The following is a 17160-nucleotide window of genomic DNA, read 5'->3' as shown; positions in this document are numbered from 1 at the left end:
TCCAGTTGTTTGAGCAGATGTGTAGTGTCCCGAGTGTACGAAGGTAGGGAAGTAACGAAAGGGGCCAAAACGCGGTCCACGTAGATCCCTACGTTTTAGGATAGATTCCCTACCCCTGATACAATAGGGCGTCCTTTCAAAGGACGTGTTCCCTTATGTAACTTGGGCAGACAATAAAATGTCGCCAGACGTGGATGAGTGGGCAGCATAAATTTATGCTCATCGTCAGAAATAATAGACGTAGTTCTAGCTTCATCTAGGATGTTTTTAAGCTGTAGTCTAAATTTGTTCAATGGGTTCGCAGATAGAACCTCGTATGTGGATGAATCCCTCACTAGGGCCTCGCACATGTCTGTATATTGACCATGGTCCATAACCACTGTGTTGCCTCCTTTATCGGAGGGCTTGATCACTGCAGAGTGATCAGTCTCCAGGCTGGATATAGCACTGGCATGGACCTGGTCAATATTATAAGTAATAATATTTAGAGTTACCCAGGGTGCATCCCGGGGAGGCGAACCAGCTGTACACCCCATACCGTACCGTCACTTCACTAGACAGGTACATCTCTGCTTTGCTGGACAATATCTGATAGCTCCGACCCCACCCACATACAGTCGTAATACAATCCCATCTTCTAACTGTAACAGTAAGGCCGCATGCACACAGGTGTGTTTTTTCACAATTACGGACCGTAAAAACCCAGGCTGCTGTCCTGCAGAGTGGACAAGCGCACGGCGTCATTGGTTGCTAACTCGCTATGACGCTGTGCGCTTCTTGCCGCCACTGCTGTACAGTAATACACTTGTATAGCTCATACAAGTGTATCACAGTACAGCGGTGGTAGCCGGAAGCGCACAGCTTCATAGCAACCAATGACGCTGTGCGCTCGTACACTGTGCAGGACAGCAGGACGGGTTTGTACGATCCGTAGTTGTGAATAAACACGCCCGTGTGCAGGTGGCCTAAATCTAATATTTCCACTTCAAAACATAAAATTATTTTTGCAGTTTACTTGAGTAAATTATTTTCAATACTATTATTATTAAAAATTGGGATTATATGCTTGCATTTTTATCTTGCAGCGGATGTTGGGGCGGGGATACGACCGCACTCTGTCCCACGCCTAGAAGCAGCGGATTGTGCGGGAGCTGGCATTTGAGATCTGGCGCAAAAGGGGTCTCAAACACCGACGTCTGGCCATCATTAAAAAATGGTTAGACATGAAGCAAAGACACCCCTGGTTTATAAAAAGAATACAGGACAAAAAATGCCCAGGTAGATGCGTACATAACTTTTGTATGTTTTGCCAACACTCTGTAATGTATACAGTGCTAAGCAAAAGTATTCACCCCTCTTGACTTCGTTCTTTTTTTTTGTTGTCTCACATCCTGGAATTAACATGGATTGTTTGAGGATTTGCATAATTTAATTTGTAGAACATGCCCACAACTTAGACTTTTTTTTTAAATTGGTTAATTGTAAAGCATACAACTGTCACTACCAGAGCTTTGAGACGTTCTCACAGCTCTGTTTCTCCACCCCTGTGATGTCACTACTAGAGCTTGGAGGAGTTCCCTCTGCTCTGTTTCTCCGCCCCTGTGTTGAGGTCTTTACTTCCTCCCAGCTGTCTCTCCTGTGTTTGATTTCTCTGCCTTTAAATCACCCCTCCTCCTTTGTAGGGTGTGGATTATACTTTTCATTTGAGCTGTATCTCTCGCTTGAGTATCTTCACTTGTGTGTTATCTTTCTATGGACCTGAGTTCTGCTGAAGCAAGTACTTCGGATAGTGTCTGCTGACTTTGGATCTGTCTTCACTGCTGCTGCAGCTCCTTCAGTTAAGTGTGCAGACATTGTGTGTTTCTGTTTGTTTTCTGACTGGATCCGAGGCGACCCCGGTTCCGTCCATATTCTGAGCAGGGCACTGGTGGCCGTGCCCCTTCCACTATTGTAGGGGTTACAGTGGTCATCAGCCTTAGGTACGCGGGCATGTCTCGATCCACCATTTGGATCTGGACATGTGCTTAGCAGCATAGGAAGAGCTTTTAGGGTCTGACAGGGGTCACCCTTTATCCTCCCTAGTTTGGGTCCGGTCAGTAGCTTATTCACTGTGTATGCTCTTGTTGCTCACATACAGACGTGACAACAACTAATAGGACAAAATAACAGAAAAGGTCAATGTGCACAACTATTCACCCCCTAAAGTCAATACTTTGTAGAGCCACCTTTTGCAGCAATCACAGCTCCAAGTCGCTTTGGATAAGTCTCTATGAGCTTGCCACATCTTACCACAGGGATTTTTTCCCATTCCTCCTTGCAAAACGTATTCGGCTCCTTCCAATTGGATGGTTTACGCTTGTGAACAGCAATCTTTAAGTCTGACCACAGATTTTCTATTGGATTGAGATCTGGGATGTGACTAGGCCATTCCAACACATGTACAGTACAGACCAAAAGTTTGGACACACCTTCTCATTCAAAGAGTTTTCTTTATTTTCATGACTATGAAAATTGTAGATTCACACTGAAGGCATCAAAACTATGAATTAACACATGTGGAATTATACACATAACAAACAAGTGTGAAACAACTGAAAATATGTCATATTCTAGGTTCTTCAAAGTAGCCACCTTTTGCTTTGATTACTGCTTTGCACACTTTTGGCATTCTCTTGATGAGCTTCAAGAGGTAGTCCCCTGAAATGGTTTTCACTTCACAGGTGTGCCCTGTTTAATAAGTGGGATTTATTGCCTTATAAATGGGGTTGGGACCATCAGTTGCGTTGAGGAGAAGTCAGGTGGATACACAGCTGATAGTCCTACTGAATAGACTGTTAGAATTTGTATTATGGCAAGCAAAAAGCAGCTAAGCAAAGAAAAACGAGTGGCCATCATTACTTTAAGAAATGAAGGTCGGTCAGTCAGCCGAAAAATTGGGAAAACTTTAAAAGTAAGGGCTATTTGACCATGAAGGAGAGTGATGGGGTGCTGCGCCAGATGACCTGGCCTCCAGTCACCGGACCTGAACCCAATCGAGATGGTTTGGGGTGAGCTGGACCGCAGAGTGAAGGCAAAAGGGCCAAAAAGTGCTAAGCATCTCTGGGAACTCCTTCAAGACTGTTGGAAGACCATTTCAGGGGACTACCTCTTGAAGCTCATCAAGAGAATGCCAAGAGTGTGCAAAGCAGTAATCAAAGCAAAAGGTGGCTACTTTGAAGAACCTAGAATATGACATATTTTCAGTTGTTTCACACTTGTTTGTTATGTGTATAATTCCACATGTGTTAATTCATAGTTTTGATGCCTTCATAGTCATGAAAATAAAGAAAACTCTTTGAATGAGAAGGTGTGTCCAAACCTTTGGTCTGTACTGTATATGTTTACCCTTAAACCACTCAAGTGTTGCTTTAGCCGTGTGTTTGGGGGCATTGTCCTGCTGGAAGGTGAACCTCCGTCCTAGCCTCAAATCACGCAGAGTGGGACAGATTTTGCTCAAGAATATCCCTGTCCATGTTTCCCTCAATTCTGACCAGTTTCCCAGTCCCGGCTGCTGAAAAACTTACCCACAGGATGGTGTTCTTTGGGTAATGTGATGTGTTGGCTTTGTGCCAGACAAGTGACGGACTGAACCATCACTGGGTCTGCAGTAGAAGCCTGAGGGCTAGCCTCCTTCCTACGGGCTATGGAGACCCCCACTCTGACCTATTTGGGTTAGAGGGAACTATAAACCATTAATTTTTGAGTTTATAGGCCACATCTTGCCTATTCCCCATTAAAGTTGCATGGTGTGAATCCATAAACGCAATAAGGGTTAACTCTGCTCTGAGACTCCCAATGAATGTGTTAGTTTATTTGTCCCTTTGTTCTATTGTGTTAGTGATAGGATTAAGAAGCAGCCGACTCTGGTGTAGATAAGTAGATCATCCTATGATACACTCAGGAGATAATCCCATCCCATGGGTCTCCTCTCGACCTATTGTTTCATCAAGACACTGTGGAGGGGATGTCTTTTTGCATGCTGTTCCTTTTTGATTGAGTTATGCGTCATAAAGCTGGCAGTCACTGCAATTATATATAGTTTCCTCCATATTGGAATTTCTTTATATCTAATGTTAAGATTTCTGAGTTGTTTATCTAAAATATGAACATTCTGTGATTACAGAAGTTCCTATTCCCTCCAATCGGAGAAGGCAATCGGCGGAGGCTGTGGAGGAACAGGAGGAGGAGGCCATACCCTCCCAGCCTATTGAGCCACCCCTACCATATGTGGGAGAAGTGAAGGAGGTGGAGGTGGAAAGTGCTGGACCCTCCAGCACCGCCCCATCTCAGGACTCGGAGGAAGAGGAGGCGATTACCAGCCCCCGCCAGCAGGGTAAATATGTGCACATAGCAATATGATTATGTATCCATAACATGTACATAAACATTAAAAGGGCCAACAATGAGGGGACAACATACACTATAGTAATACAAAAAAAGAACACTGGACAATAGCTCTTTAATCTACAGTACATTAAAACCATTAACTTAACAAATAAATAATATTAAACTCTATAGAACTATCACTAACTAACAAACAAAATAAAATTATACTGTACTGAAATATCACAAATAGAGTTGAGCGGACACCTGGATGTTCGGGTTCGACGGGTTCGGCCGAACTTTGGAAAAAAGTTCGAGTTCGGGACCCGAACTTGACCCCGAACCCGCACCCCATTGAAGTCAATGGGGACCCGAACTTGGGAGCACTAAAATGGCTGTAAAAATGTCATGGGAAGGTCTAATGGGCATCAAAATGTGGTTAAGAGCATGGCAAGCGCTCTGCAAACAAATGTGGATAGGGAAATGACTTTAAATAACATAAAATACGTAAAAATAAAAAATAATAAACTTGATCTAGGAGGATGAGGTCCATATGGAGTAGGAGGTTGAGGAGGCGGTGGATGTGGTGGTGTAGGTGGAAGTGGCGGTGGAGGAGGAGGAGGTAGCCTTCCCTGCTTTTTGGTTTTAAATTTTTTTTTTTTAATTAGGGTACACCCCAAAACATTGGGAAATATAACCTGTGATAACCCCCTGCAGTCGTGCTAAACACACGTTCAGACAATACACTGGCTTCAGGGCAGGCCAGCACCTCCAAGGGGTAAAGGGCAAGCTCAGGCCATGTGCCCAATTTGGAGACCCAGAAGTTGCAGGGTGAAGAGGGGATTTTTGCTTCTTGGAATTTGGAGATTTATGTATATTTCCGTTTTCCATCCCTTCTATTCTATTCCTAGCATGTTGCCCTTGTTTCCCATACAACCAGATTATTCTGTGTATAATTACACCTCTTCCAGTCCTTCATATACCCCAGGAGCAACACACAACCCTCGCAGATACTTATATATAAAAATAGTTTACTGATAACATAGAGATGACAAAGCAATGGACATTATACATAGAGATACAGATAACACAATACATAGAGGACACCACCACACACAGCCACCTCAGTTCCTGCGCACCCTGGATGCTAAGCAAATGTGGCCAATAATGTGTATGTATATACAGTATATCCAGAGTTCACCAGCATGCAGTCTACTGGATCTACTCTCCTAACCAACTCGCATCCAGTAGCTGACCATTAGTACATGTACATATAGAGACTCATGCATAAACAGCATATATAATACAATTGCAGACTGCGAAAATCTATATGTACACATATACAGTCTACTGGGATATTATACTTATATACATACCCACATAAGCACACATATAACTTAGCTTGCTCCTGTAGTGCTGTTCATCCACGGGTGTTCAGGAAGAGAAGCCCCAGCCCCACTCCCAACTTTCACCTATATGTTGCTGTGTCCCAGCCCCCCACCATAGACTCCACCCTGTGACCACCCAAATATCTTCCCCCATCTCTTGGTCAAGAGGATGTTGTTCAACTGCTTTCACAATGTGCCCTTCCTGCCTTAGATATGCTAACAAGGGACACACTGCTACTGGCCATACTGACCACTGGGTCCAATTATTAGGCATATTTGTGTGGTCATCAGGATGAGGTTCTGGCTGAAAGCCAAATTTGCCTTAACATATCCCCCTGTTGTCGGTATACCGACACACTATGTTGGAAGCCTGGTCTGTGTGTGGAAGTGTTTACAATAAGAACAAACACAATACATTATAAGCTCATTTATTTTGCATTTTTGGCCAATCGGTTGATTCATCTTCTTGTGCATGGATGGTTCTGATGTTCATCTGGGATTTCATCTGGGATCATCTGGTGGCTTCATGATGGGTACAGATGTCTGGTCATCTTCTTAGGATCAAGGGAAATCATTGTGTCTCTGGGCATTTCTCCACCTGAAATCATATTAAAACACAACAGTCTGCTCCTCAGGGGAGCACACCTCAACAGCTGCAGTTCTGAAAATCCATCAGGAGATTTCATGGCCTCCCCCTATTGACAGTATCTGTAGATAACACTTGGCACTCTTAGTAGGTATATTACAAACTGAGGCTATATATCACAACCCAGTGGGAGCTCCCACTTGCAACGGCTGCGCCCAAGTTCCGCGTCCGACTGGACATTCGCAATTTATACAAAGCGCCTCTGCGGATCACTGAGGGGTCATCCCACTCCCTCGCAGAATCCCCAATAGGGAGAGCTATGCCCCACAACCTACTGGCTACGCCGCGGACTTTGTGGACTAGCACCCAAATTACACGCCATGTATCCATGGTAGTTAGTTACTACCATTAATGGGCCCAGTCAGTTTTGGCCTGACTGAACGCCTACTTATAAGTGCCAGTGACAAACAGGGAGATAGCCATTTCTCCATACTCTTTAGTGACCCAATTCAGAAGCTGACAGTACAGGGTTTACCTGAGTAAGACACACTGGAGATATGCAACGACATGCCCTTATGATGACACTCTGAGCCAAGTTTAGGGAGCAACAGACCTTGGCACCAAAAATTAGAACCATATATTATATGTCGTCCTAGTGATATAGGCGAGGGCCGCCTCACAACCAGACTTTGTTATTTAAAAAAAAAAAAAATTAAGGTACCTCCCCAACATGAAAAGAGCACTCCCAGACTGAACTGTCCTATTGTACAAGACGTTATTCTTTATGAACCAACAGTATTGCCAATTGATGCAAGCAAAAGAGCTCATCTAAAATCCATTGTCTCCTCATGGTTGAGGGACAATACCATCTGTTTGTGAGCTGTATGGCCTTACAAACTAAGAAGACAGGTTGGCATTAGCAGGAGGTGCTTCAGACCCACATGCAGTTGTGCATATATATAGGGGAGCAAATCCTGCACTTGTGGCCCGTTGCTAATGGCAATCCCCAGCAAAATGCATACAATGGAGGATGCCCGCGGCGAACCACAAGTACCACAATAGACATCCTACACAAGGTAACAAGTGCGGATGTAATAATTAATATAACAATATAACAAAACAATAACAAACACAGGTGCACTCTGCAGTATCACTAAATCCTCAAACTGATTTTAAAATTGAGAGATTAGTCAACATGTCCTACGGTGTAGAACATGTCTAAGCCCGGACACCACGACAAAGTTTCTCAAGTAGCCCGGGACCCTACACTCTCCTACCTGAGCCGTATGGGCGATACCAGGAGCCAGTGGGCAAATTACAGGAGCATAAGGCCGACTCACAACAACTCACCAGTTACCTCCAGCATGTGGCCATGCTTGCAATGGGAGGAGGGAGGAGTCTGTGAGTCCCACTCAAGACTTGCTGATATGTCCCAGGCCTCACAGGTGCACCTGAATGTGGCCTGTAGATGGAAAACAGGCACATTTAAATAGGAGTTTATACACCTCCAGAAATCTATATATACAAACTAAGAAGACAGGTTGGCATTAGCAGGAGGTGCTTCAGACCCACATGCAGTTGTGCATATATATAGGGGAGCAAATCCTGCACTTGTGGCACTTGTGCCTGTTTTTCATCTACAGGCCACATTCAGGTGCACCTGTGAGGCCTGGGACATATCAGCAAGTCTTGAGTGGGACTCACAGACTCCTCCCTCCTCCCATTGCCAGCATGGCCACATGCTGGAGGTAACTGGTGAGTTGTTTGTGAGTCGGCCTTATGCTACTGTAATTTGCCCACTGGCTCCTGGTATCGCCCATACGGCTCAGGTAGGAGAGTGTAGGGTCCCGGGCTACTTGAGAAACCTTGTCGTGGTGTCCGGGCTTAGACATGTTCTACACCGTAGGACATGTTGACTAATCTCTCAATTTTAAAATCAGTTTGAGGATTTAGTGATACTGCAGAGTGCACCTGTGTTTGTTATTGTTTTGTTATACTGTATGGCCTTACCCCTACAATAAAGAGAGTCATAAATTCCTAACAGCTCCCCCAACAGACACCTGGGTGTAGAGATTAAAGACAAGAACTCTATCACATTTGCATTACATACTGAGGACAAACAAACAAAAGGTTCTGCAACAGTAAACCTAATCCCTCCCCCTGTGCTGGTGACCATGCACTGGAGCTATTATGGGTTTACATTGATTGCATGCACTGGCCAGTATATGGGGGACCCCTGAGTTACATATTATGGCCAGATCTTTAGGGATCCCCACCACAAATCTATTATAACAGATTCCCAGTAGGGATATCTGTTGTAATGGTGTCTTTTTGCAGCCCTGTTTCATGTGTAGCCTGTTGGCTCACAAATGAAACAGGTCACTGCAATTGTATGTGTGGTAGAAATCCACCCCGTCTTACATCTCTGTGCGGACAGAGTCGTTTTATGTGTCCAGATTGCAGACAATGGAAACACTGTATATTCTCCCACTTTCTTCTTTGAAGAGCACTAGAATACACAGATATTTTGTTAGCTGCCATCCCCTTTAACATGCAGCCATCTTGCATTTTTTTTATTAAATGCTACCTTCTTCCTGATTTTTTATAGATTTGTGACTCTTTAGCAAATCCTGCCTGACCTGCTCTATTACCATTGCTGCTTCAATCAGTGATGTCTCCTTAGCTGCAGTTAAACGAATTGTGGTATCAAGATATGGAAACTTCTCCACAAACATAGGTATCATGCCTTGTGGGGCTCCTACACCATGATCCTTTGTCACCTTCCTATACATAGCTTCAAACCTTCCACAAAGCGACAGGGGCTCATCATGGATGGTAGGCCTGAAGTTACTTAGGACCTCTGGGCTGACGTCCGTATGCCCTGTTACCAATTTCATGAGGATGGAAAGCCTGTCTTCCTCATCATGAAATAGGCCATTCCTGGGGGAAATTTTCTCTATGACCTTATATCTTTGAAAAAAATGTGTAGGCAACCAAAGCTTGAACAGTTCCATGCGATATTCTGGAGGGACAGAAAATTTCTGGCAATGTCCCTCAAAAATATCACAGGAAGTGAAAGGATCTGCGTCTGGATCATATGTAGGAATCAGTTTACATATCTTTAGCAGAAATTGCATCCTCTCCATGTTATGGAAAGAATGCAATTCTGTCGCATTGCTGTGACACGTCTGTGAGTTGGAAGTGGTCTGTAAATTTCCCATGACACCTCCTAATCCATGAATGGGGTCACCAGCAGCCCTATGTACAGCTATTGGAGTGGAATCAGTCTGATTGGAGGCAGCCATAGGAGCGGTCTACCTCTCATCTGTCCCCCTTTTGTACTCAAAACACAAATTTGCTTTGAGTGCAAATCTTTGTGATGTGAGAGCTCAGTTATGGTCTTCTGCATGTTGCTAATTTTCTCATCCCTCTTAGTTAACTCGGTCCTCAGGTCAGCAGTTATCACCTCTATAGAGGCTGCTTTTTCCTTATAGCCCGTTATCTCCATATACAGCTGTATAAAAACTTTATCAACATCTGCATAATATTTTTCTTTCTCAGCTAACTGAGACTGCAGCATGCTAATCTGACTGTCTTTTTCTTTGTGTTGTGTTTCTAGACTAGAAACCTGTTTAACCGCTTCTGCACAACAATTACAATGCAAATTTACAGGGGCTTTTGTCTCTTCAAATGATTCCACCTTCTCCAGCTTGCTAATGGCATCATCAAATATGCACATCAGCTTAGCAAGCATGTGAAGCCGCTTGGACGTTTGTTTGAGCACACCACGCTTAGCAATGTGCAATTTGTCATAGGAATCAGCTTGATCTACCAGAGATTCCCATAACATTTGCACAGATTCATTTGATCTAGGCAATACAGGGTTAAACGTACTGTATCTACTTAACTTTTCAAAAGTCCCATGTCCTGCTTTGTCACTTATGGTTATCCCTGCAATCTGTGTGTTACTCCTGAAAGCCTCTTTTACCAACCAGCAGATTCTACTGAAGGACTGGAGAAAAAAAAAAAAAAAAAAACCCAACAAAAACAAGTACCTCACAGGTTAAAATGGGAAACAGTCAGTAACCTAGGAATGTCACTTAAATAGGTTCTCTGTAATTAATTGAACTCACACTAGGACTTAATGAAACTGTGTTACCTGTCCGAATCTCCTAGGTCTAAAAACCTAAATTCACAGTATAACAGCAATTTCAACAGTATATCCTAACAGAGATCAATTAAAACATTTGGGCCTAGCTCGCCATTGAAGAGGGGATTTTTGCTTCTTGAAATTTGGAGATTTATGTATATTTCCGTTTTCCATCCCTTCTATTCTATTCCTAGCATGTTGCCCTTGCTTCCCATACAACCCGATTATTCTGTGTATAATTACACCTCTTCCGGTCCTTCATATACCCCAGGAGCAACACACAACCCTCGCAGATACTTATATATAAAAATAGATTACTGATAACATAGAGATGGCAAAGCAATGGACATTATACATAGAGATACAGATAACACAATACATAGAGGACACCACCACACACAGCCACCTCAGTTCCTGCGCACCCTGGATGCTAAGCAAATGTGGCCAATAATGTGTATGTATATACAGTATATCCACAGTCCACCAATATATAGTCTACTGGATCCACTCTTCTAACAAACTCACATCCAGTAGCTGACCATTAGTACATGTACATATAGAAACTCATGCATAAACAGCATATATAATACAATTGCAGACTGCGAAAATCTATATGTACACATATACAGTCTACTGGGATATTATACTTATATACATACCCACATAAACACACATATAATTTAGCTTGCTCCTGTTTTTTCATTTTTTTTTTGATTGAAACATCTTTATTACAATCAGTCGTCATACATACATACTTTAGTACTGTGACGCAGCACAGGCCACGAATCAGTACATAATAACTTACAATCGTCTTTGCGAGCATGGCATTGTTATGTAGAGCACAGGCTAACCTACACTATACATCGCAATGAATGCTACACTAGCATACATTTTCAATCACAAAACCTCCCAACAAAGCATTTAGACAGTGATGAGGGAAGGGGAGGTGGGAAGGAGGGGGTAGGGAGGGGGGATCACATGCCCTTAGCTTTATTGAGAGGACAAATTCAAACTGGGGGGAGAGGGGGGGAAGGAGAGGGGTTTAGTCCTCTTCTTCTTCTTTGTCGACGTCCAAGATGTTGTAGTCCTGCAGCATACTATGGATAAGACTGCGGCAGTCCAGGACGGACTTGTTCTCCCTCCTGAGAATGAGCCGGTTCCTAGCAAACCAAATAGCGTCCTTAAAACAGTTCATAAGGCGCCAGGCCTCCTGGATGGCTCCAACAGTATGAATCCCAGTAAATAGTCCATACAGCACCGAAGTGCATTGCAGGCTGTTCCTGGGCACAGAGTCTTTGAGTTCATGTTCCAGGGCGTCCACCAGGAGCTGTGCAAAGCGGCATTCCCAAAACAGGTGATAAGATGTTTCCTCCACGAAAGGGCACCTGGGGCAGTACCGGGTTTTGCACAGGTTACGGGCATGCATGAATGACCGGATTGGCAGTCCGCCCTGAATGGCCATCCATGACAAGTCCTTATGCCCGTTGGTCAACCTGTCCGACGACACATTAGTCCAAACTGTCTCTACTGTGTCTTCCTGGATCCCTGTAATTGACTCAACCATGTCCTTTGCTCTGATGAGTTTGTGGATAGTTTTTGGCTTCCACAAGTCGGGTTTGAGGCCCTCCAGCTGGTGTTCCCTCACAAACCTGACGACGTCCCCGTAGAACCAGGGAGCGTGCCAGTTGTAAGGGATGGAGCTGTCCCACTTGTCCCAGCCCAGACCTCTCCAGAGGGGCAGGAGGAAAAAGCGAGACATAGCCTTGCCCGCAGAGCCGTTGGCAGTTCTCAGAGTCCGGCGAACGCTGTCACAAACAAAGGCAATCCGCAATAAAGTGGGCAGGTCCGGTATGCCCTTTCCGCCCTTGCAGGGCTCTTTGTACATGATGGCTCGCTTCACTCTGTCCATCTTAGATCCCCTGATGAAGCCGAACACTGTCCTGTGCGGTGTATTGTAGCACAGGCAAAACTTCATTTCGCAGGACGAGTGCTTTGCCTTCAATCGTGAGGTGTCTAAGGCTCCACAGTCCGAATCTTTGGTTGACTTTGGCCAAGCGTTCTTCACAAGACTTGAGGGCTGCGCCTTCCTTCCCGAACCAGACTCTCAGAATTTTGATGAAGCCCGATTTGATGGTAAATGGGAAGGGGTCAGAAGAGGCCAGTTGCCAGTCCCCGAAGAGCATGGCTTCTGACTTGCCGCAGTTGACTTTGGCCCCTGAAGCTTGTCCGAACTCCTCGCAGGTCTGGACGAGTGCAGTCACCGAACGCCGGTCAGCGCAGAAGACGGTCACATCATCCATGTACAGCGAGCACTTGACCTCGTGGTGTCCAGGTCCTGGTGCGGTGATCCCTCTGATCTCTCCATTCTGCCGGACAGACTCCGCGAAGGATTCTGTAACACAAACAAAAAGGCGAGGTGAAAGCGGGCAGCCTTGTCTGACCCCGGAGCGAACTGAGAAGGGGTCAGTCTTCCAGCCGTTCACCAACACCGTGCTGCAAATGTCAAAGTACATCAGGTCAACAAACGAACAGAACCTCCTGCCTAGACCCAGCCTGCGCAAAGCCCTGCCCATGAATGCATGGGACACTCGGTCAAAGGCCTTCTCCTGGTCCAGGCTGACCAGGGCCGCATGTACGCGGCGGTCCTTGACGTAGTGTACCGTGTCTCTCATGAGAGCGAGGCTGTCTGCGATCCTGCGGCCGGGAATGCTGCAGGTCTGATCCGGGTGGATGATGTTGCCGATGATGACCTTCAGCCGGTTGGCTAGCACCTTGGCGAGGATCTTGTAGTCCACGTTCAGGAGAGAGATGGGACGCCAGTTTTTCAGGTCACATCTCTCCCCCTTCCTCTTAAACAGGATCGTGATCATTCCTTCCCTCAACGATGGGGGCATCCTACCCTCCACCACCATCTCCTCATAGAGTTCCAGCAGGTCCGGACAGATCAGGTCCCCCAGCGCAACATAGAGCTCCGCTGGGAGGCTGTCACTGCCAGGGGTCCTGCCGGATCTAAAGGATCTAGCGGCATAGAGCACCTCCTCCACCGTCAGAGGGTCACCCATTGCCTCCGTACCTGCAGGGTCAAGGTGGTTAGTGATACCTGACAGGAATTTATCGGCGGCCGTCTGGTCGGTGTTCTTCAGGGAGTAGAGGTCGCTGTAGTTGTCTGTGACGACTCCCATTACTTCCTCCTTCCCCGAACGCATGTTGCCGTCTTTGTCTCGAAGTTCATTCAGGGGCGTGTGACCGGCGTGGAGTTTCCTGAAAAAGAACGAGTTACACTTCTCACCCTTCTCCATGTTTTCCACTTTGGAACGGAAGACAATTCGCTTGGATTCCTCCTCAAAGTGCCTTTTCAGTTTCTTTTTGGCCTCCTCCAGCTCCTGTCTAACGTTCCAGCCGCACCGGTGAAGGTTTTGCAGGGACCGCAGCTCTTGCTGCAGCGCTCTGAAGGCCCTCTTCTTCTCACACGCCTGATGTTGTTGCTTGGCCTGAAAGAAACAACGAAACTGGACTTTGACATACTCCCACCAGTCACTAGTCTGTTGGAACAAGCATTTGTCATTCCGCCAGGCTATGTAGACCTCCCTAAGTTCCGCAAGCACGTCCTCGCGATTCAGCAGGGCGCAGTTCAGTTTCCAGGACCCACGGCCCGGGGGAAACCCGGTGCCTAGGGTGCACTGGACCTGAATGGCCCTGTGATCGGAGAAGAAGCAAGGGACCATAGAGTGTCTACACTGCCTGACTGCCCAAGAGGTAAACACAAAGTCGATCCGGGAGCAGAGTGAGCCATTGGGTCGACTCCACGTATAATTAATGGAGTCGTTCCCCATGGATCCCACAACGTCCTGCAGATGCACTTCGGTCACCATCTCAATGAGCAGTTTGGAAGTGACGTCAAGCTTGCTTGACGTCCGGGAGCTGCGTCCGTCCTCCTCGATCGGGCAGTTGAATTTCCCGGCCATCACCACGGTCCTAGTGGTAGCGAGTTGCAGTCGGAGGGCCTGGAAGAGCTCCAGTCGCTAACCCTTGTCAGGGGAGGCGTACACGTTGATGAGCCTAACCGGCTCTCCCGCCCAGGAGCCGTCTACGACAAGTAGTCTGCCGCAGACTAGCTCCTGGACGGAGTCAAGTGTGAACGCATTTCCTCTGAGGAGGATGGCAACCCCGGCCGACTTGCAGTCGCCACCACCGGACCAGTAGGAGGGGCTGTGGGACCACTCCCTGGCCAGATGGTTGTATGACCTAGAGGGGGGCAAAGTACACTCCTGCAACATAAACAAGTCGGCGACCTGTGAAGTAAGAAAGGTTAGCACCGTCTGACGTCTGAACCTGTCCCTGATACTCCTAACATTAATGGAGAAAAGGTTAAAATTTGCCATCATGTAAGGGGAAGAAAAAGGTTAGCGGAAACGATACATCTTAGTTACCACTCCGGTCGTCCGGCGGTTTCTCTATTTCTTGTCCGCTGTCTGTGGGTTGCCCCTGTAACAGGGCAAAGCTGGCTACGATCTCCTCTAGGGTTATCTGTAGCCGCATCGGGTCGGTGGTTGCTCCGTTGGCCACTATTTCCTCCACCTCGGTCTCATCGAGGCTAACAGGGGGGTGGAGGGTTTGCTGTTGGGGGTCCTCATTGGTGGCCACCGGTTCTTCCGTCTGCTGCTCTGTTTCCTCTTTGTTGGGTGAGGCCCCTTCCTCTACCTCAACCATCTTCTTTTTGGAGTGGTCAGCGATGGGGCTGTCTCTCCCCTTCCTCTTCCCTTTCCTGACCTCTGGGAGTCAAGAGGGGGAAAATCCTCCAAAGAGAGGGCTGCAGCAGCTGGAGGGGGGGGGGGGTTAGTGCTGCTGCAGTGGTGACAATGGGGCGGGTTGGGCTTGGGGCGGTGGAGGGTATCACTGAGGTAATGGGCAGTTGGATAAGGGAATCCTCAGTGGTGGTGACGACGGGGCAGGAGGGGGGCCGGGAGAGGGGGGGGGGAACGGAAGTATGGCCTAGGGCAGGTGTCTGCTTACCCTCCTTTTTGGACTCCTTCGCTTTGGGTCTTGTTGCTGCCGGAGGTGCGGTTGCGGTGGGGTTCCCGCTGGCCGGTGCTCTGGCTGCGACCGCTGCCCAGGTGCGTTCTCTTTGTGGGCAGTCCTTGTAGATGTGTGAAGCCAGTCCGCACAGACAACACCTCTTCCAGTCCTTCATATACCCCAGGAGCAGCACACAACCCTCGCAGATACTTATATATAAAAATAGTTTACTGATAACATAGCAATGGACATTATACATAGAGATACAGATAACACAATACATCGAGGACACCACCACACACAGCCACCTCAGTTCCTGCGCACCCTGGATGCTAAGCAAAGGTGGCCAATAATGTGTATGTATATACAGTATATCCAGAGTTCACCAGCATGCAGTCTACTTGATCTACTCTTCTAACCAACTCACATCCAGTAGCTGACCATTAGTACATGTACATATAGAGACTCATGCATAAACAGCATATATAATACAATTGCAGACTGCGAAAATCTATATGTACACATATACAGTCTACTGGGATATTATACTTATATACATACCCACATAAGCACACATATAACTTAGCTTGCTCCTGTAGTGCTGTTCATCCACGGGTGTTCAGGAAGAGAAGCCCCAGCCCCACTCCCAACTTTCACCTATATGTTGCTGTGTCCCAGCCCCCCACCATAGACTCCACCCTGTGACCACCCAAATATCTTCCCCCATCTCTTGGTCAAGAGGATGTTGTTCAACTGCTTTCACAATGTGCCCTTCCTGCCTTAGATATGCTAACAAGGGACACACTGCTACTGGCCATACTGACCACTGGGTCCAATTATTAGGCATATTTGTGTGGTCATCAGGATGAGGTTCTGGCTAAAAGCCATATTTCCCTTAACACAGGGGCTGACCCCTGTCAGTCCGTTCGTGTAGGCGTGTTCACACTTACTGCCCCACCATGTTGCACGTCCCCGTGATGTTCACGATCCAGTTTAATATCTGCTCTATCAACTTTCGATGTTCTTTTCTGCGCCTACCATGGTGATCACGGGTGGCGGGGAAGCAGGGTTCCAAGCCGGAGAGGGAGCGTGAGAAAGAGAGACCACATCCAAGGGAGGATGAATTTTTTCACATTTAAAATTATAGAGTGGAATTATGGGACAAATTATTAAAGCGTAAAAGTGGGACAACTTTTTAAAGTTTAAGCATTGAATAAAAGTATGTGCCGCACATTAATTAATGAAGAATTTATTAAATTTTATTCCCTGTCAATTAGCAGGGGTTTTAATCCGGCAAAATTTGAAAAATGTCACCTGACAATGTAATTGACGATTCTTTTAAATTTATGTTCCTGTCACCTATGTAGAGGTGCCCCAGTGACATCCACCATCTATTTCGATATCTACTCTATCAACTTTTGATGTTCTTTTCTGAGCCTACCATGTTGATCATGGTTATCGGCGAATCAGGGTTCCACGCCGGAGAGGGAGCGTGAGAAAAAGAGACCAAATTTACAGGAGATAAATTTATAAACATTTTTTGGGATCGAGCGGAAATATGGGAAAAGCTGTTAAATCGCAAACGTGGGACAAATTACAGAAGCCCAAATGTGGGCCAGAAGAGTAAAGCGGAATTATGGGAGAAGTTATTGAGGCGA

The sequence above is a fragment of the Bufo bufo genome, chromosome 2 (genome assembly GCF_905171765.1).
Source record: "Bufo bufo chromosome 2, aBufBuf1.1, whole genome shotgun sequence".
NCBI lineage: Eukaryota > Metazoa > Chordata > Amphibia > Anura > Bufonidae > Bufo > Bufo bufo.
The sequence above is the reverse complement of the archived record's forward strand: the minus strand, read 5'-3'. Positions refer to the sequence as shown.